We start from the raw sequence: 22,799 nt of genomic DNA, 5'->3' as shown, positions 1-22,799 counted from the left end.
GAATGCGCGACATGACGCAAGATATTTTTATTTGCCAATATACATAATTATTGGTTATAGGTGTAAAAACTTCAAATGATGAATGTACAGCTTCACTTGTCTGACAATTAATGTTTATACAACATATCCAAAAGTCAATGTTTTACATAATGTGTAGGAAAGAATTAAAATAAATTCTTCCGTCAATGCAGACTTTGTATTGCCAGAAATTATTGTCCTTTCGTATTTAAACAGAAAAAGTAATTTATTATAATATATTTTAGAGTAATCAGATATAATTGTACAAGCTTACGATATGTCATATTTTAAAGATATGTATGTGTTTATGGGTTTATTTTTTGAAGATGCTAGATGTAGATAAGTTATGGAGGCGTTTTTGTATCCCCCCCCCCTCACGTTCCCCCACCATGTTTTAAGGCGGTGCATTACAATTATCAAGTTAAAAAGTTTTATATCTATTTACATATATTACTTCTTTCATACTTCATGATCTTTTATTCTCTCTTCTGTCATCCGTCACAAATTCTATCATACTTTTATTTTTATTTCGTTTCTACTGTTACCTTGCGGAAGTCCACCGTAAGTAAGAAAAGGACCAATATTTAGCCACTTCCGCAAATGCAGTAGTAGTCGTGCAACAAATGCACCCCCCGCCAGCCCGCTGATAAATGCGTATGCGGCAAACAATGCGAATCACACAACCGCCGCCGTCAAACTACTCTTCTATCTTTCATTCTTTATCTCTAATCTTAGTATATATAGTATTATTATTATTAGTTCAATTTTTTTACATATAGCGATAGATATCTTATGATGATGTACTGGTGTGGTTTTATCTAAATAAATAAAAAAAATCCTAGTATATACGCAGGTTTGCAAGGAAGCCACAGTCAACTGTAGCGAATCAATAGGCAGGGACTCGCCTGCGGCTACATTACTGTAATTCGCATTAATTGCTAGAAATCGATCTTTATTCGCGAAACGTATAAACTATTCATCGGGAGCTCTGACGTGGGCCAACGCTGTGAAGCAACGTGGCCTGTACTTCCGTGGGTACCTTTGATGTGGGAAAACGCCATACGCCATCACGTGGTGCATTCAAGTTTCTCTTTTTCAAACTTATACAAATGCTATCGGAATTACGCGCATTAAAAGCTATATATTATTAGCAATCATTGATATCACGCGTAAAAATGTTGTGTTTATTTAATTTTTAGAAATCTTATATTAAAAATAATTAATTAATAAACTCGTAAAGACCAAATTTCCACTGTGAATTAGTCGTATGTGTCTGGATGTACGCATATTTAATAAAATTCCATAAGATATCTGACTTTGCTTAATAATAAATCTTATTAAGAGTTTTTATTAAATCTAAATGCGTGGAATTTTGTAAGCTTGTTTATAAACATTGTTGATATATGTTTACACCAAAAATTGTTAAATTTTATCCAAATAATGCAACTGTTGAGTTTCTATCCGGCCAGCAGATCAGTTCCGAGGTGGTAACTTACTTATTCTCTGTTGATGTTCTTGCTGTTAGCGAGAAGGCTTTTACAGCTTCATCTGAGCTGTGTTAACGGAATGGAAGGGACCGTGAACTTAAAATTAAAAATAAAGCTGGTAGGGCGCGTACCAGTTGCATGAAAACTTTCGCACGTAGCAAAGCGCTCTACCCATGTAGAGCTGTGTATTGAATGTGTATACGGCTTGGGACGGAAGCGTGGACCTCAGGCGAGCCGAGGAGGGATCCGGATCCAACCACTGTTCGTCCACACTGTTCGCAGTGAAAGAGGAGTAACTTACTATTTACAATATATAAGTACACATTAACCACCTGTTAATTATCCTTCTATTGTTTTCATATTATGGTTGTCTGTAAGAAATTTCCTCTTGTGATAATACCGCATAGTTCTTTTAATTTAAGACCGCCCAATGTACTTTTGTGTGTATCATAATGCAATTATGTATATATTTTATAGCGTGTACATTAACGAGTATTAAATAAATAAATATTAAAACAATCCATGATTCAATATTCCGAATTCAATGAAGATATTTTAAATTTTGGAGGGAAGTTTAAGAGTTTGTTAGCAACGTCCACGTGAGTATAGTATCGTTGATGTTTTTTCTTTATTTAATTTTTTTTACGCCTACGTTTTACGAAATATTCTCTCTATACTTTTTTGGTTTTAAGCACTTTTTCCCCATCTTATTTTAGGGACAGGGACATACAATCTCCTACTTTCACCTTCCCTCTATCTTCCTCCACAATTTCTATCATACATCATACATTTAACATACAGCATTCACTCATATTACATTTACGCATTTCTCTCTATACTTAGTTTTAAAAGGAAATTTAGCATATTTTATTTATAAATTACCTACATATTTAAGACTGCCTTCCGTAGAGCAGAGGAGGATGAGAAAAATGAACTAAACACCTTCGTCCTTTCTTTGTTTACATAACATAATACCGATATAGGATTACAGTTGAAATACGTCATAATAATTATTACGGGACTATTGATAACAATAACATTGAAAAGGAAATTACTTTTGTGATAACAAATGCCATGATTGCGCAAGCGTAACACGTAACCGGCTGTAACACGTTTCGCGTATACAGGGTGATAGCTTTTAGGTGAAAATAATTTTATAGGGGTAAATATACAGTTAACTTATAACCAAAAAGTTTTTTTCTGTAATGGCCCGTTTTTGAGAACCTCTTTTTCCCCCTACCATGTGTGGGGGACGGGGGAGGGGGGTTTAGGGACTTGACATTTCGTATAAAAAAGTTTTTCAGGTTTTAATTTTTATTTACATACTTCTTTTTTCACTAAATGTCTATGACTTCCTTTTGATTTTCGGATTATTCTATCTTTCTATACATTGCCTCTCTTCTCTTATCTACATTCCCTGATCACAATTTTGTATTGCATACCATAATTTTTTTTATCTTTTTATATTTCTAGTTTTACAATTATAAACCGTACTTTTTTAAATAAAAATTTAGCAAAAACGTTTAAAGTGTTTACAATTGTTAATCTATTTTTTGATGTCGGAATGCCACAGGGCAATAACTTCTGGCATTAGTTTGTAGGGACAGATATTAATAAATAATTAATTTTATTATCTGTTACTAGTTTATTATTACGCCATTTATTATTGAATTTTGATTTTGTTTAGAGAATTAACCAGCTTTTACACCTACAACTAATATGGCCTTTAGTAAACCCATGGGAAGTTTTCCAGCAAAGGGCGATCTACTGCTGCAATAATGAGGAATCTGGAAAACCTAACAATCATCATGATCACAGTGTGCGCTCAAGTGCCAATATAAAAACCATCTGTTCTTAACTGTCTCGTGTGCGTCTTGTCAATGGCGTACTCTCTCGTCTTACCCCTCATTCATCATTTTATGAACCATGGAAGTGGTACTCGAGTTTTGCATTACAAAATCTGAATATATATATCAATCCGTCGATTAATTCTGATTTGTGAAGTAGGAATCTATACAACATTGTCGTATTATTTGATAAGGTCCGGCTGATAACGTTTCAGTTTACGTGACGTCACGGCTCTTTCATGAGTCACTGAAATTAATCACTACACTTCTGGTAGCTCCATTAACAAATTATAAACATTAATTAACTATATATTTATATGTTTACTCCATTGTTTTATACAGGGTGATTGGTTGTTGATGTAAAAGCTTTGATAGGGTGAAAGTATAGCAGGTTTGCTTAAGATACCGCTTATCAGTCAGCCGTTTGAAATCCAACCGGAATTGTCGGAATCGAAGTAGAGTCGAGTATCACAGTGATCGCAATCCTTCAATCATTATAGACGTGTTGCTGTAATTTATTTCGCTACTTCTTCTGCCAGTGATAATTCTACGCAAAATAGTAGTAACATTAGCCGAGAAATAGCAACTAGCAAAGTTGAGATTCGGCCCTCTCTCGCGTCCTAAGTCAAGGTACCCTTATAGGAGCATTTGAACCCAATCACTACACGAAGCATCCCCTGAAGCGATGTAAGAACACGACAGCCTCTCATTTCGGTGAAATTGCAGTATGTGGCGACCTGTGAAGGCTTCACAGGGAGCTTTCAAGCTTCGCTAACTTAAGAGGTTTGTTTAAGTACCCTTGGCGCCCTGCCTCCGCGCAACCGCGAAATCTGATAATGTCACTTGAAAAGCAGTGCAATCCAGGTATAAAAACACAGTTAAACAAGTGTTATGCGTGCGGCTGTAGTGTTATTCTGTTAAGTAGGCTGTATGTCAAGTACATTTAGTTCTAATAACTTCGGTATGTATAACAGTGTCCATCATGCAGTGGTAGCCAATATCACTTAACATAAATCGCGCGTGTATTAGTAACCTCAGTATAGCAATGTGAAGTAGGGATGAGAAAGTTGTCGCACGAACCGTCATTTTATAAACTAGACATTGTTAGGTCGTCGTTAAAAACAAACAAGACACAGATTATTTAATAAAAAATAATCATTATAATTAGTTGAATTCAATTTAGTGTTAATTATTTTATGATTTAAGTTATTAAACACTAACATAAAAAAATTCGGAATTATTAAGCGTAAATGTTAAAACATAGGCACGGACGCTAATATCTGTGAAATTTAAATGTGAATAAAAAATGTAATAAGCAAGGGTGAAGTGAAAACAGATAGTTTCGTACTCTTATGTGCAATACATACAAATAAAAGTAGAAAAATTCAACAAAGAAATCTATTGCAGACCAAATAACAATATCTAAACGCCATTAGTAATTTATCTTTGCCAAACTGCAATTCAAGAAGCCAAATGATCATGACTTAACCGCTTTTGGCCGCAAGAAGGCAATTAATTTGGCTCGAGTTAAGTTCCACGCGAACTTCGGTACTTGGGGGCGCAAAACCCCCAACCATTGGACGCAACTTTGAAAACTCTGGAAGCTTCGCTTTCTTTCCAACTCGCATTTATTTCACGATCGATGGACATAGCGAAGATAATGATCAAGTTTTTTTTTGTTAAGTAATTTAAATACCGCGTAGCCGGGTCTACGACAATAATCCTACGAATTAAAAAAAAAAAACCCTCGCCCGCTCTGTCCGGGTTCAGTAGCGTCACTTCGGCGGAACGGACTGCGGTAAGGAAAGGGTTACCAGTGTCCACAGTACTGACGCCTGACTTTTATAAATGATAGTAATAGTAGGGAATAGCCAGAAAAGGTGGACTTTAAGATACTTCAGGAATATTCTAATTTAATAATTACATAAGTACTCTCACATAATTTTAATCGTTGCAAACATGTTTATAGTTATACAGGATGATTGGTTATAGATGTTAAAGCTTAAAAGTACTCGTTGAAAGTAACACGGTAATTATGCTGGGAGCGCAAGACCGATCATCTAGATCTTTGAGGGAGGCCTAGCAGTTATTACTCGTAATTGCAATATCAAGGATTTTCAACCCTTTTCTTAATAATGTATCTATGAAATACATCAGAATTAAAAAAAAAATAGTGGCATCAATTTTGAACGCAAAGTAATCATTTGTATGTGAATGTTTAGGTAATTTATTAATTTTCCAACGCTTATTCAGTCTTTTCTGTTGGCATCCTTGGGTATTAAAAGTCAAGTGGTATGAATATTAATGTAATACTAGAAAAAAATCTGCCAAGTTAAGGGTTAATTAAGATTGGTATCGAATTACTGTAATTACTGTGCTAAGAGCATTGTAAAAATCATCACAAAAAAGCATCTAAAGTTTGTTGTAGATTCACACCTCCCATCGGGCCCCCGTCGGACGCGATGCACGACACACCCATCACACTCATGTTCACCACATCTCCCGCGTCATTCCTGACCGCCGAGTAGTTCTCGCTTCGCCAACCTACGCTGAACTACAATCACAACACTACACCTACACGGGTACAGATCCTTTTAGTACAAACGTCATCGTTGTAACTGAAATACGATCACAGAGTAAAATTTTTAGCACAAAAGCCTTTGTTCCGAGCTCTATTTCGAAGCTGCAAACCTGACAGCGTAACTTCAAACAAATAACTTACTACTGTGGGTTCTTCTCAGGTCAACTGCGCGTTTTAAGCCCCTGTAGCTTTAAGTTGAACGATGCCATTATAGACCTTAATTCTAATTTCTATATAATTAGGCTCGCCCGGCAAAGTGGATAATTATATGTATAAATAAATATTAATTTTACCAACGGACCTCAATAACAAAATTCCGCTGTTATATATATATATATATATATATATATATATATATATATATATATATATATATATATATATATATATATATATATATATATATATATATAGTGTGTGTGTGTGTGTATATATATATATCTTTTGTATTATTATTTATCATTTGATCACGTGATGATATTTAGCAAAGTCGTGCATGAGCCAACGAAGGTTTCTAAGTAGGCATTTATGTAATTGTGAAATTTACGTCCTACTAACTTAAAAAAATCGACAAAAAAAAAAAAACAAAATTATCTGTTCTTAAATTCCACGCGAACGAAGTCGCAGGGCGAAAAGCTAGTCTAATAAATTTCGTTCATACAGTAATGGTATAAGATTAAAATTTGGTATATTTTTTTTCTGCCTTTTGTATTGATAGTAAAATTCATAAATAAACATTGTTTTAACTTAGATATTATATACACAAATTTAGTAATGCTGTGTTTACTACTATATCTAATTTAGCAAGATTTTGTGTGCATTCAAATATGTAAAACTGATTAAATAAAACACATGCACGAAATAAAAACAATAAAAATGTTTTTATGTCATGCATGTGTTTTACAGCGGTATACATCAATGGCTTTGTCCTTTCGGGAAGCATAGAGACACATCGTCATAAAAACAAAGTAAATAATACTAGATTCTCATTTATAAAGTTTTAATTGCTCCGTGCGTTTAAATCCCATATCAAACAGGGACTACAATGTCATAAAAACACTGTCGTATTTACAACAATATCATTACGTACTCAAACATCATTATAAATCTAATATTTAGTTTTAAATGACAAAGAATCTTTGCAATAATCACAGTTTTTCACACACACACGTGTGCCTAACGTTATTTTATAAACATAAAAAATTGCAATAAAGGCCGAAACTAAAGAATTAAAAAATTCAAAGTTAGGCATGTATTTGTAGCGGGTCAAAACTACCACATTCAATTTTACATTGTTTCTTGAACACACTGGCAAAAGGTTGTACAAAAAATCGGGGACTTACAACTTTTGAGAATTAGCATGCCTGAAAAAATAAGTCACAGAGGCGCGGTCATATTTAACCTACGTTGGACTTTCGTGGAAAATAATTTAAGCTTCTCCAGGAGTTAATAATAAAAATTTACTATGCTATAAATGTTAAAAACTGGATCAACTGTCACTTCCTTATGATGACCAGGGCTTACTGGTGTGGCAATAAAAAAACTGTCTTCAATAAAATTACTAAGGCAAGTATTAGAACCTTGTACTTCACGTTAGGAGCGCTAACCGCTGAGACATCGTCAATTAAAACAATAATCAACTTGCACGTCATCCCGTGCATACGTCAAACTTCCGGGTTTAAATCTTTGCATTAATTTTCATATATGAATCAACTTCGAGCGTTGAGTTTAATTTTCTCTGTCTACTTTAACTTTGGCCTATTGGACTATTCGACGTATATAGATTATTAATTTTTACAGTTTTGTTATGCACTTTATATATATATATATATATATATATATATATATATATATATATATATATATATATGAATATTTAGATAAACAAATGTTTTTGTGATATTTATTAACAACAATTCGCAAATAGATATTTCTGCAAATATATCTAAATATCTGAAACATGTCGACACTATTGTATCTATTATTAAATTTGTGAATATTAGGCAAGATACGATAGTTATTAGTAAAACGTTTTTAATGATTCCTTTTTCAAATAAGCGCGTTTTAAAAAGAAAAAAACATTTCAATGACATCTGCGAAAATGTACTATTTTTATAATAAAAATAAAGGAGCTAGATCGCATCGTAAATTATCAATAACAATTGTATTTATACAATTGATATAAAAACTAATAAAAATATTATTTTTAGCTAACTTCAAATAACCAATTTTTTTGATTAACATATAAGCAACGTGTACACTCGCGTGTTCCCCTAGAGCACTGTACTCACATCTAGCATCCCATAGAATCGCATCTGTGGTAAACTTTTTGTTCAAAACAAGATCCCGACCGCCTTAATCGACTGCTTTCTTTGAAAATTCTTACCGTACGCGAAACAATCGAGGATCGGAACGTAAACACAGCGAGACAATGCCTCCGTATATCAACACTGGTTTATATCACGCACTGCACTTTGTTATAGGAGCACCAAACTTCGCGCGTAATTTTCCCGCGCTCGGCGTCACTGTATCGCTACGCGCGCTCCAACGCACTGAACGTCGGCCATGGCCGACCGCCGTTCACTCGCCGCCCGGTGTTGCACTCCACAATACCTCATTTCCCATTGTAAAAATATATTTAACATAATTATTTATAATTTAACCTCTACAATGTTATTATATTCTATTACAACAACTAATTGTAATTTTTACAATAAATATTTATTTATTTTTTCTACCCTGAACCATATACTATTAGATAAAATATGCTAAATATTTAAAATATAAAAATACAAAATACTTCACACAACGAGATGAACAACAAAAAATATTTATAGTAATATAGTTACATTGTACATACTGAAAGATTTTCGCATGAATAACTTAACAAATACCTAAGTTAAATTATACTAAAATGGAGCATAAATTTTATTTACCTTTGTATTAATTAACTAAACCGAATTTATGTATTCCAACATAAAATATAAATTTTAATAATTTATGATGACAATAACAATATTGAAATGATAAAAAATACTAAGAAAAATTACCCAAAACCGTCTACATAAAAGCTCAGTTACGACTGGCAACACAGCGGAACGAGGCGACGTTGCCAATTCTCCGCTCGCGGCCCGCGTTGCGCGTACAACAAAGCGAACGTTACAGTAATGAGGTTAAAGTTTCTGTACACAACTTTTTTTTTTGTTTCATTTTTCAGCTGAACGAACTCCGACGGTTAGGTGGTCTCGTCCTAAACATTAATTAATGGCCGGAATAAAGCTCTTCGTTATTAATGATGCACTTCGAGCGAGTTCCGCGGGAATAATAATATTGGGTTTAAACTTTCTTATCGTATTCATTTGAATAACAACATGTAATACGTATAAACATATACTATGACGCATAGTTTTCTATTTTGCGTCTTGAACAAAAGTAGTATCGCTAAATAATGTTTTTAGTGATGCAAAAATTCACCTCTGGATATTAGTAAACCAACGACAAAACATTAAAGTGGGCGTATGTTTGTAACTGGAGTAAGGTTAAACATCAAAAGAGATAATACGAGCGTGATATACACATATATATAGTACATATATATTTTATGAAAATATTACAAATAATTGTATTGATGTTTCTACCTTTTAGAACCTTTCAGATCTCTACCTAAATACTTTTAGCTTATCTATAGGCTAACAAATATTTTTGTTTTAAGAAGTAGTTACATATACAAAGTACCTTGCCCTCTGGATGGAGAAATACATATCTTTTTCTTAGAAACTTTTGTACGCAACTGTATATGACAAGAGGTATGTAGTAGCTCTAAATTATCTTGCAACAAGTAAAGTTTTTTAAATAAAAATTTGAAAAAAAAAAAGGATATTTTAAGATAGGAATTATAGCGCGAAGGATTTTAAAGTGATAATAAAGCTTGGGAATGAGTCAATTAAGTAAATAGCCAATAACATCTACAGTACCCGGCGGTAAATATTGCACATCGACCTTTAGAAAGAGACTGTCGGCTTATTTCGGCTTCGTAGACAACTGTCTCTGTCTCACATTACCTATGTGACGTTTTGCCAGTCGTTGTATTTTGTGCGACAGAGATAACGCTCTACAAAGCCGAAATTAGCTGATTGTCTCTTTCCAAAATTTGATGTACAATATTTATCGCCGGGTACTCTACTGTACTGTTACAGGTAAAAAACATTATGTATATTATATTCAGTTAAAATCCTATCTGAAATCCCCGACGATGTCAAAGGTCTGTTGGGATTTCTCGAAGACTTGCTAAAAGTAAAGCCAAACCCCGAGAAATAAGCAGTCGCTTGGTTGCGAACCATTCCGCTGATACAGGACATACTGTCACGAAGGCAAGAAACATCAACATAGCCGTCATCAACAAAATATTTAGAAAAGTTTCGAGTAGTTGGTATGACTAAAATCAATTAGAACGAGCATACAAATTATAGTTTTGTAACGACTGCAGAGGTTTTAGACTAAAGCTGGCTTACAAGAAAATTGATAGCATGTCATGACAAATTTATTACATATAAGAATGCTTGACTATAAAAGCCGATACTGGGGGAATTGTAGGTCTGCCTACTTCCTGTAAAGAAGTTAGAAACAAGAAGATTCATAATACTCACTATTATGAGTCTTCTTGGTAGAGAAAGAGATGTATGTTATGGGCAGAATCGCTGCTAGCTTCGTTGCTTGAACTCTATAAAATTAAAAGACATATTATTGAGCCTTCGTTTCCCTATCACCAACCCGAAATCGTGACAATACTATATCAAATCTCAAGGTACGGTTTTGTCAGTTTCTCTTACCGTAAGTAAAGGGGCGTTTCCACTATTTCATCTCATTATAGCCCAGATAAATATATAGTACTGCAAGTTTAACTTTGTCTTGTGAATAACTTTAGTGAATCGATATCTTAATTCTTATATATATCTACCACGTGTTGCGATGACGTCAGTTTCTAATTTATGTAGAGTTTTGAGTTGACAACACAAATCTAATCAGCGGAACGATGATATGAACAAAACGTAAGGTCCGTGAATGACATGGCGCGTCGTGGGAAATGTTGACGTGATTAAAATAAAAAATAATTTTCATTTCCGGCCGCCGCGCCGCTTTCGTGTCGAAGCCGGGACGTAATTAAACTGTTTATAAATTAAATTAATTTACAGTACCCGGCTATAAATATAGCACATCGACCTTTAGAAAGAGATAATCGGCTAATTTCGGCTTCGTAGAGCATTGTGTCTGTCCCACACTTCCAATGTGACGTTTTGTCGTTGTATGTCGTGTATACTTCTGTTTCTCTGAGTTCAATTTCGATGAATCTATGCAAAGCCAAAAATGTCTAGCAGCATATTATCATTTATAGAACCTTCTAGATTTTATTATATATCAATAATTGAATACTTTTCAAGACAATCAAATTTAATACTGAATATATGTATTAGAAAGAGTTAAAGCGAGAACTCTACTAGAAATCTCAGGGATGTTTATAATGTCAAGCAGTGGACCTCCTAGAAAGATAATAATAATGATTAAAGGAAACGCATTGATATCTTGCAAATGTTGATCTTGAATGTTGTTTTGTTTGAAATTTGCAGGACTTCAATTTAATATTCATGCATCGTTTCTCTGCCCTTTATAGACCATACTGACACTGTTGCCCAAATAGCGTTTGCGGATTCCGTGGGTATGAAATGGCATGGAGAGAGTACCTAGACTAAGACCTCTTTTAAAGTAGCGAAGTTCCAGCATTGTCAGTGGAGCTTCGGCTCGGCCAGCTAACTAACGGTAAAGTAGCGCATTGGGAGGCCGCCGAACGCTTCCGTGAACGCTCTATGGAATGACTAGACTTAAGGGCACCTACGAGGGGATCGAGGCTTGGGCTGTGATTATTGATATTGTCTGGCTAATATCTCTACTTCTACTTCGGCAAGCGCTAGCGCTGGGAGAAAAAGTGTCGAAAGAAACTCCAGCAATGCTTCTATCTAGTATGACCTAGTGTTCACTAGCATATTTAAAATAATTTAGCTAGCGTAAAAAGACATCGCTTAAGAGATTTTCTATCCAGAGTTCTAGTCTACTCTATCAACATTCAGAATATTTCATATTCAAATCGAGCAGTAGTATCTCAGCGGTAAGGACAGATACTTGCAATCTTATGCCGCGAGTCAGTTCCCAGAATACAATTTTATATGATTCACAATGTGTGCATTAATTATATAGGATTGTCACTGCTCCAAAATATGTTTCCTGATGATGAGCAGCAGTGTCCTCTGCATACCATAATACCATTCTGCGATCGTCCGTTCGTCTAGACAAGACAGATATCTTTGGGGGAGAGGGGGGAGGGGCAAAGCTTTGCAGTGGGCGTCTTTAGTCTGAGACTACTACATACTAAATTAATCTTAGTCTATTATCTCTGCAGAGATTGAATTGTAAGAAGCTATAAGCCTGTCGTACTTCAATATAGCTTTTACACTTATGACCAATAGCTTTATGTATAATATAAAAATGCGTAAAAAGTTAACATTTAAAGTTTTTTTTTTTGCCTCTCGTACCCTCTATCTTTTGTGGGACAGGGACTTTACGGGCAAATTTATTTGATTATTCACATCTTTTTTATTTTCTTTCTCTTCATATATACTTCTTAAGATCTTTCATTCAGTTTTCTTACACATTTCTCCATTCATTCTTTTTCGCTCTGTGACCTTTCATTCCTCTCTCGTTACACATTACATTTTATATTTTTATTTCTGTTTGTTTACATTAATATCACATTTTAGCACATTTACATTTCTTGTTATCTATTTACATTTCTATTATTTTCTTTACTTTTTGTTTTTGTGTATCACTTTTTTAATTATTTGTTTACAATATGCGAGGAAGTCGGGACATTTAAAGTATTAGTGAACAGTGAATTTTCTATCGGATGAACAAACCAATAATAATCTGCTAAAACTATAGCATAGCTTTGTATGCGGAGGTCAAATCTGTCTCGGTGTCGTTAGATTGGAACATAGCTTGCACCGAATATAGCATTGAGGCCGTCAATATATTTTTTAATTTATCCAACCTTGAAGCCTAAGGCTGGTGTCGCGTTCGCTATATATTCAGTCCGCGCGATTATTGCCGATATCAAATTCGGGATACAATTTTCGCGTGAGATGAATTCTTGATTAGACAGAGTTTGGTCAGACATAAATCCTTTGTTTTGTAAACGCGGCAACGTAATCTGTATTAGTCGGCTACCTATATAACACAGGATGATTGGTATCAGAATTAAAATGTTTAAAGAGGTAATTGTATGGCAAATTTGCCGTCAACTAATACATGGTACACCTTATCAATTTGGTAAATATTTAGAACTTTTTTATCATATTTTTTAAAAGCCTACTAGATGGCGCTAGTGAGCAAGTCGACGTAGTACTGATTTACCGACGTTTTTATTTTTCTCTTTAAAACTCATTATACGTGTAATACGTGCTCTAAAAATAAATTAATATATATCATAAAAGTTGTGTTTTTGTCTGTCTGCTCCTTGAAAAGCAGCCAACCATCTTCTACACCAATCAATGGTTTCATAAATAATTAAAATGATAATATAACAAGAAAATGCGATTTTAAAATTCTAAATATATATATTTATATATATATATATATATATATATATATATATATATATATATATATATATATATATATAATATACTGCCAGAAGTTATTATCGTGTCACACTGTAATAGTTTCAGAGTGATCACCTTATATAGGGGGTGATTGGAAATATGTGTAAGTTGTTTAAAACTTTTTGTTGACAAATGAGCATTCACACTTCGGCTTCACGCTTCACATTCAGCTTTTACACTTATAACCAGTTGCCCTGTTTTTCCTGCCCAAATTTCGTAAAAATCATGCGACGATCGAAACAGGTTTTTTTTTTCATAGGAGGTCACTGTTGCTTTTTTCGATTTATAGGTTTCACGGGATTTACAGGGCAGGGTGCAAATGGCTTTAGATAAATATATATCTAGGCGCCATCAACGTCTTAAAAAGCTTCAGGCAGCTCAAAAGCTCAACCAGAAGTCTAGGCAGGGGCAGCTACTTACATTACTTTATTATCGTATTGCGAGGCTGCTCAAAGATCGCTAGGGACTTACACTGCTGCCCAAAAAGCCTTTGCAGATTCTAGAGTCATACGGGAACAAGTTTTTTTTTATGGCCCTTCTTTTTGGGGAACCCCCATTCATCTCTATCATGGTAGAGACAGGGTCGTTTTCAATCTTTAATAAATCTTTTCACTTTTAATTATTTATTTCTGTATTCTTCTTTTATCTTCTCAAGATCTCTCAATTCTTCTTCTTACGCACTTCACATGATCTTTCATTCTACTCCATGTTTATTTTCCGTCTCTATCATCTCTCATTTTTCACTTCGCTTCCTAAACATCACAGGTGGTGGGTCAATGTCACTTCGTATTACTTTATTTACTATTTTATTACTACTAAATTTTTTTAATAATCAGTTTTTCTTGTCACATTATTTATTTTTATTTCTTACAATGTTTCATTTCCTATTTCAGTGTATACGTTTTCATTTAATTTGCTTATTAGACCTGATGCTATACAATTGTGTTGCAACATGTACCTTCTGCAAAATCTAAGTCTCCCTGGACAGGTTCGAGGATGCAGAGCGCAGATGTCGCTTAGCCAAAACCTCGGTAGCAAAGGTGAGTGCCCCTCAGGAGCTTCAGATCAGGCTGTTACGTAAGCCATCGAGCTTTTAATAGCTTATGCTGACTCTAGAGCGTGACCTGATAGTCCCGCCTCGAGAGAGGTCCTCAAGGGCTCCCGCGAGGATCGAACCTCTACTTGTTCGGTAGCCATTACGTGGCTAAAACTACTACACCTAGGAGAGCGTTTGAAGAACGGTAGAATACGATCCAAGGGTTATGGATGCGTTTGTAACCTTCGCAGCTTTAAGATAATTATAATAAATTCATGAATGAAATTGAACAAGTTCGGGTAAGATCTATTTTCGTAGTCTTTGTGTTTTAAAACCACAATAGCTTCGAAATAAGTCTATTATTTTTTTGATACTGGTAATATTTACAGTAATTACAAATCCTTTGAAATCGGAACCTCAATACAGGTACTAAAATATTTTATATTTGTATTTGTTTATATTGACTATATAGTCAAAGTCGCGGGAGTCATTGGATGCGAGCAGCACAAGACCGGTGATCATGGCGATCTTTGGAAAGTGCCAACGCTTACAGGGGGCTGATGATAATGATGAACCCGATAGTACCTACAACTTTTTCGAATTTGAAATTTTATTTATTATCTTAACAAGTCTAAATCGAGTGATTTTTCTTGAATTTTTTTAGGTAATTTCTTTTAGTATTAAGGTTAATCCAGGTGGATATTATACTTGAATAAGTAACATTACTAAAGTTGCATGTGAACAAGTTAGAAATGGAATAACGAACGAATAGGCAAACTGTTTTGTAATCACAAAACTTCTCGAGTTATCAGTCGTACGCGCGGCGTTGCCGCTACTCTCCCCCAATCGCGGGCGAACGGGACGGAGATAGGCGAGGAGAGGGAGAGCCACGGGACAGCGGGAACTGGGCTCCGTAGGTCGGAGGGAAACGACAACAGCGGGGAGCGACTGCGCTTTTCATACGATCCTGTAAGTACGGCGCACGGGCACGTTTTCATATCGCTACAATTTGTTGATATTTATCTGTGCAATCAATCTCAAGTTTTGTAACTCGGATTAATATTTTAATTACGTAACATTTAATTAAAAATCTCAAAAACAAATAAACGAATGATTTATGAAGGTAAACATTACAAAATCGAACACATCTCTTAAATTACAATGTTTTAAACCTCGTAGAGAGAGAATGCTGGCAATCTCTGCGATTCCAATACGAATTGATGAAAGTCGCATATCTTTTTATTCCTTTCAATGTAAAATCAAAACTGTTAACAATAACTATTTCAATTCTTAGCAAATGTGGCTCCCTGAAATTGAACTCGCAATGTGTTCTTATTTTAAAAAATCAATTATTCCTATTCTGTATTATTACAATAACGATATATAGAATGATTCGTTATAGGTGTAAACTCCCACTAGCATAAGCGACACAGGGGGATGATGGATCGACATGACCTCGAACTATCGCGATAAAGGGAAGAACGTGTATCCTGAGAAAGATTATTTAAAACAACGCGAGGGACTGCAGAATCAAAGACTCCCAAAACAAACATTGAGGAGGTCCCAGATTGCAGGAACACTACAATATCCAATTTTTTCCCCAAGATGTATCTTCATTTGCAGAAGAGATTTCACCACCGAAATAAAAATGTGAAAAAATGTCTAGTCATTTCTTATTTGATCTCCATAACTTTTTGGTTGATTCATCGTGTTTAATTTTAAGTTTAAACGATAGCTTAATATAGAAATGAAACCTGCTAAAACTTTGGTGTGGAGTACTTAACCCAAAAGACATCACTTGATCACTTCAAAGTCGGTGCGACGCTGACGGCAGGGAACGGTGGGGGGACGGTGGGGGGGACGGCGACAATGCACCCCAGCGCGTCCGTCGCAGGGGAGCCGCACTTGCACGATTTATTACCGCTCTTTATTACCAACTTATTGTATTAAAAATTACGCGGATCACTCGAAAGCACCAATTCAATGGGGTTTGATATATAAGTGGAGACTTTTTTTCATATTTTTCTACGTAAAATAACAATTTCTGTGATATATATAGAAATTTCAGCGCATGGGGAATGTTTTAACACCGTACGTAATTGTAAAATCGGTATACTGGTGTAACATAGAACATTCCGTATTTTTTTTTTATAAGAATGAAAATAAAAATAAAATATTATTATGAATCTGTATGTAATATCATAACTTTGATATAGACCAGTGTTTTCCAAAGTGTGGCCCACGCCCCACAGGTGAGCAATTCGATTGTTAAGTAATTCAAAAATTTACTCGACATGATTTAAAACATTTCGCTTTAATATAAAAATTATGTATATTACATAGGTAGACGTAAGAATTTTTGGAAAAGTTTAGATGGAACATGGTACAAAAAAGGTTGGGAAACACTGATGTACACTATAGGTTCGATAAAATCGATGTACACTTGGTATACAGTAGATATTTTTCAACCACATAGTTACAGACGCATGTGGCAGCTATTGGCAAGTCCAGAATACCGTTGGCCAACGTACGGGTATACACCTGGCAGATCAATCCGATTCTTTGCACGAGGGGACGCCGCCATGAAAGTAATTGGCAATCTATTGCGTTACTAAATCTTATCAGATTTTTGCAATGAGTATTATTATCAGTTATCTAATAGCCGCTAGGTCTTTAAGGTTTTGGAAAGAAGACCAGGGATCGGCCAGCGTGGCGCATGACTTCCACCCACAATGTGCCCAATCCACTCAACATGACCTTGTTGAGATCAACAAATGAAGTGACGCAAGTCGCTTTCAACCGGTCTTTTATATCTATGAAGAAGACTATGTCCAGTAGAGGACTACCTTCGGCTTATATAACGATATGAACTCACGTATCCGTGGGCAACAACTAACATCACCAAACAACAATCGAATTAAGTCAAATTGAACGTAGCTAATTTACTTAAATCTAGGAAATACTTCTTCAAACATCCTGTATATTTAAAATAATCGTACGCTCTTGTTTCGATGACATTCCTACTAATGTATTTGATTGCGTCATCCTTAATTTTGTCTGTCTGTTTTCTAAGGTACATTTAATAAGGAAGAGGCAATAGAAGCAACAGAAGCAACCATTGGTTGACAGTTGAAAAAAAATGTAAATAAAACCTTTGGATATATTTTAAAATTGATTTATTTACCGAAACGGGTGATTCATTGGGATTCATTTTTTATAATTTATTGACCACCATTTAGATAGATTCTTTTAAACTAGTGCGGAAATTGACTCATCGGTAAAGACAATGTGAGGTCGCCCGACATCTCCTTGCTGTTTTTTCTTTTAGTCAAAAATAAAATTCATTTATACAACCTGCGAACCTTTATCATCAACTTATTATTTATTTAATTTTATAATCTATAAAGTTGTGGAGTAGCAGAGAGAAACTCCACAACAACACAAATTTTAATAAAGTTTAAAAATACAGATTTACGCATACATACTTTGTCAGATATACCCTAAATTAAATCAATATAATCAGGCGACATCACTACCAAGGATTCGCAAGATGAAGATGTAGACAAGACTACCTAAATTACTCTATAAAATTAAGTCTACAGGGGATGTATATCTAGGCTCCTGAGTGACTTTGGGACGTCGCCTCATATGGAAATCAGCTTTGGTAACAAAAAGGACCAATATTTAGCCACTTCCGCACATGCAGTGGTAGTCGTGCAATAAAGTGCACCGCCCGCCGGCCCGCTGATAAATGCATATGCGGCAAACAACGCGTATCACACAACCGCCACCGCCAAATTACTCAATACGTGTTTCTCCCATCCATGGGGCATCTTCAGGAGTTATGTTACACCGATTATTGCCAAACACAGAGTCATCAAATCCGCTTTTCCGGAAAAATTTCTTTGACCAGCGATATGATTCGTTAGACGGTTGACAAGTGGCTTCATCTTACTGTTACTAATGTATCCAGAAAATTCTAGTAGCATCGGTGGAAAAAATTCGTTCGTTGTGTTTGCTTGGTGCGTGAGGTTCAAATGTTTACCAACTAAAACAATTCGGACCAAAATGAATTATTTTGAAAAATTTGTGGAAATTTTAATTCAAAATTTGATAGATAATGTTCAGTATTTAAACAGCCGTGCAGTAGAAGGGTTAGTAAAGGTGTGACATATATAGAACATCTAAAAAGGTCAGTCGGTGAAGGCAACAGTTCTGCTTCAACGTTTAACTATTCACAAAACAATTACAAGTACAGGCCGTCGGTAACTACAAAGTAATTGTTACTGGACAGCCGCGCGCAACTCTCCATTAATTTACGAGAAGTTGTACTTACTGAGCTACCTCTATATAATTTAATATTCCGTCGATTGACAGACTTAATCGTATCGAATTTGGTTTAGTTGTATATTTTCATAGCATACACTAGGTATTCCGTAATGCTAGGTTATTGTTTCTATGGCTTACAACATTTTATTCCTTTGTTATTATGTTTACGTATAATACAGGATGACTACAATGTGTGAGGACTTAAACCCTTATTAGCCTAGAGTTTCAATTTTGATACCAATCTTTTAAATCGAATGTCCACATTACTATTAGTTTTTTATAGGTCGTAATTTTACTGTTGTATAATATTCTTTCCAAAGAAATTAAAAAAAAAAATCTATTTTACCCTCCATATAGACCATCAAGCAAACACAGTAATACTAAAAAAAACACTTTCGTAAATCAGGCCATTAAGGGTTAAAGCTGTAAATTAATGTATGATAAAAGCCTTATCTAAAAATTAATAGTTTCAGAAATAATAAATAACGTAATAGTAGTTTAGTTAGAAAAAGCTTTTTCGAAATTGGAATTCTCCTTATCAGCCTATGACCGACCACAACTACCTTCCATGACCATGGACCCATTTGGAAGACCACACTACCCTGTGACCACTCAACAACCTTTCGGCCCCAACGGCTGTTGAGGTTCTGTAAGGATCTTTTGCGTATCTCCATTCCAATCGATCTAGCAGCGAAACTCTGAACACAGCATATAAGAATATAAAAGTTTATTTAACATTGCAAATGGTAGAAAAGTAGCGAACGAGGTGTTTACAAGGAGGTACGTTTGCGCAGGTGGTCGGTGAGATAGGCGCGCGTTCAATGTTCGCTTTCATGGTGCTTCGCAAATATTTACGGTCCTCTTTTACACCAGCTGTAATGGTGATGATTTTAAATTTTAATTCTACTATTAATAAAGACAAAACAATATGAAGAAATTTCACAGACCTAAGTCTTTTCTACATATTTATTTTTGAGGTTTGTGGAGGTAAAACGCAAAGGGCGCCTAGCCTAAATCCTCTTCAAATGCAATGAAACCCGTAGTCTCCCTGGGAAGTCCCATCTCGGGCCGGTTCATACTAAAGTCTCACTGGATCGGGACACCGCCGAGTTCGTAGATCACTTAGTTCGTAACTCCAACGCGTAGTCTAGATCAGAAATGAGTAACCTTTTTAAACAACTGGCCAATTTAAATTTGAGAATTTCTTGACCGACCGCGGATAAAGTAACACGTAATAATAATTTACAAAACTATATTTATAATAAACATGAGAGTTTAAAATTTAAGTTTTCACGTGCAAACTTTAATGCAAAATGTAAAAACACAAGAAATAAACTAAAAAACGAAATCACTTATAAATTGTAATGAGAAGTTTGGCAGTGCTTTTCGATACAAGCTGATGATTGTAAATCGGAATTGATGTGGCAGCTACACGTATGCAGTTTCCTAATCGTGCATCGCTTAGCCTTAATTGATGGTCATTTTTAATTAATTATTTTGGTCTGGCAAGTACTATCATTTTATTATAATTAATTTTATGACATGTTGATGAGAGATAATCGATAAAATAAATTCAATTTTGGAAATACTTGGCGGGTCGCATAAGCGTGTTTAAACGGACCGCGTGTTTGTCATCCCTGGTCTAAAGTCTTTCGCCCCCGCGTCTTATTTCACCCCACTTTACGCCCCGTTTTCCGTCACACATGATTTATATAGCTAGTTTAGCTTCACCTAGAGGCATCTATTATTTACTTTATTATGTATACTACTCACTGTCTCTTCTAGTGCTTGAATTCAATATCAAGTGTAGTTCTTTTGTTCCTGTCTATATATCATCACATACTTACTTCTTATGTTGTCCTGCAATCTGATATTAGAACCTCACTGCTACTGCAGTATAGCATTTGCCTAGTGTGGAAAGCAACAGCACTCATGTTGGCACACGTCTAAATTTAAAAAAAACTTAATTTTTCTACTAAGTAGAATCCTACTTTATATTTACCGACGGTCGAAACGTAATTATAGCAGGCTATATACTATCCGTGTCGATAGACCCTGGGCAGGTCGAATTAATGTTTAAGCGGGCGGGAATTCTACACTTTGTTCTAAATCTAGGGCCAGCTGTGGGCTTCCTCATGAGTCATTAGCTTGGGCCGCTCTAAGATATTTTAATTAACAAATTTGCTACCAAGAAAGTTAGTACCTTAAATATTTAATGGAATCAGGCGTTATTTTGCGAAAGTCCATCCTAAATAAGAAAAAGGCCAATATTTAGCCACTTACGCATATGCTGCATGTGCGGAAGTGGCTTTTCTTACTTAGTATAGTATCTTGTTTACAGATGACTTTAATCATAAGCGGTGAAGTGAGGGCCCATAATCTAAATAAAAAGAAGATTTTTGTAAGATTATATTATTTTTCAGTTTTATTTTTTCCTCCTTTTTTTCAGCCGATGTTCGCCCATTGTAAGGTATAGGCGGAGGCCTATACCTGTGGGAGCTTCGAGTTCGTCACGATGCCAGGTCCTGAGCTGCCGCATACAGAACCTTCTCGCGACCTTAACTATATTATTGGTCGACCTGGTGGGAACTCTAGGCACGCTGCTTCTACCGATTCGTGGTCGCCACTCGAGAAACTTTCAGCCCCAACGGCCATCAGTTGCACGAGCCACTTCTGATGTGCAATTCTTCGGGCTACGACGGTATTCTATGTTCTTCTGCGGATTTCATTTCTGATTTGATCTCGCAGCGCTCCATATACAGCCATCTGAGCTTTCATATAAGGCCCGTCGTATGTGACTTTGGTTTTATTCACATGATAATCGACAAAACACCAGACTGTTGAAGAGCTCCGTATTTCTTAACACTATTAATTAAATACTTACCTAAAGGGAACGTACTGTAAAACATTTTCCGAACATCGGATGCAGATAATACGCCTGTGACGTCACGAATGCAAACCGAACCGCTTTGTAGTAAAGATTAAATAATTGAATTGTATTAATTCGCAGTGCAGCGCGGCCGCTATGATACAATCGATGCAAATAAGCCCCCGGGCCGTTTCGAATGCAACAGAAATTACAAGGCGCGGCTAACTACAGGCCGCGGCTCCCTTCGACGTGTCCAGTACCGTTCCACAATCGCTGACTGTGGCGAGGAGATCGATAAAAACTTATAAAACTGTTTGTGAACTTTAACAGGTCAATATTACTTGTATAAACACCACCAAGTTATGATATCGGGTCACTAAGAAGAAAAATTGTGATAGTATGTAAAGTACAAATTAACAAAGCAAAAATAAAAATGTAAATTAAAAATTGGAATAAACAGTAGTAAAAATAATAAATCTGAATAACTGCCTTCGATTTATTTTCATTCTCCGCAAATTCGATCACATATCTATCTACCGTTTTCAGCTAAAATGGCTGCCAACTAACTACACTCTTCCCTTTACTCTTTTCTTACACTTTACCAGACTATTTAACATCTCAATTATAGTCTCTAGTATAAACTAGAGACTATAATTGAGATGTTAAAAAGTCTGGATGTAAAAGTGTTTTTTTTGTGTGTACTGGATATAAATCCAGTACACACAAAAAAAAAACACTTCGCTCCTCGAGCAATCGTCTACTTAGATCCGACCCCCCGTAGTACTAACTTTACTCACTTCTTCGCAATACAACCTATTCTTTTCTTAAACGCGCTCACCCTCGATGTTAGGATGATCAGGTATCGTAGCGCATTCAAAGCAAAAGTTCGAAAGCTGTTACTTGACAAGATGACGAAGTCATCT

The 22,799-nt window shown here is 35.4% G+C and overlaps 1 protein-coding gene across 2 annotated transcripts in view; it reads right to left on the bottom strand.

The window, feature by feature from the left end:
- da (daughterless) overlaps positions 1-8,471 on the bottom strand; it is a 59,482-nt gene extending 51,011 nt beyond the window's left edge. For both annotated transcript variants that reach the window (XM_068766204.1, XM_068766203.1), the window contains exon 1: positions 8,320-8,471. The gene's annotated coding sequence lies outside the window, so the exon portion shown is untranslated. The remainder of the gene's footprint in view (positions 1-8,319) is intronic.
- Positions 8,472-22,799: the final 14,328 nt, after the last annotated feature.

The sequence above is a fragment of the Battus philenor genome, unplaced genomic scaffold (assembly GCF_028537555.1).
Source record: "Battus philenor isolate CCGP_79_NKW_IND1 unplaced genomic scaffold, ilBatPhil1.0.hap1 SCAF_20, whole genome shotgun sequence".
Taxonomy (NCBI): domain Eukaryota; kingdom Metazoa; phylum Arthropoda; class Insecta; order Lepidoptera; family Papilionidae; genus Battus; species Battus philenor.
Note: the sequence above shows the minus strand (reverse complement) of the source record. Positions and strands in the feature narration are given on the sequence as shown.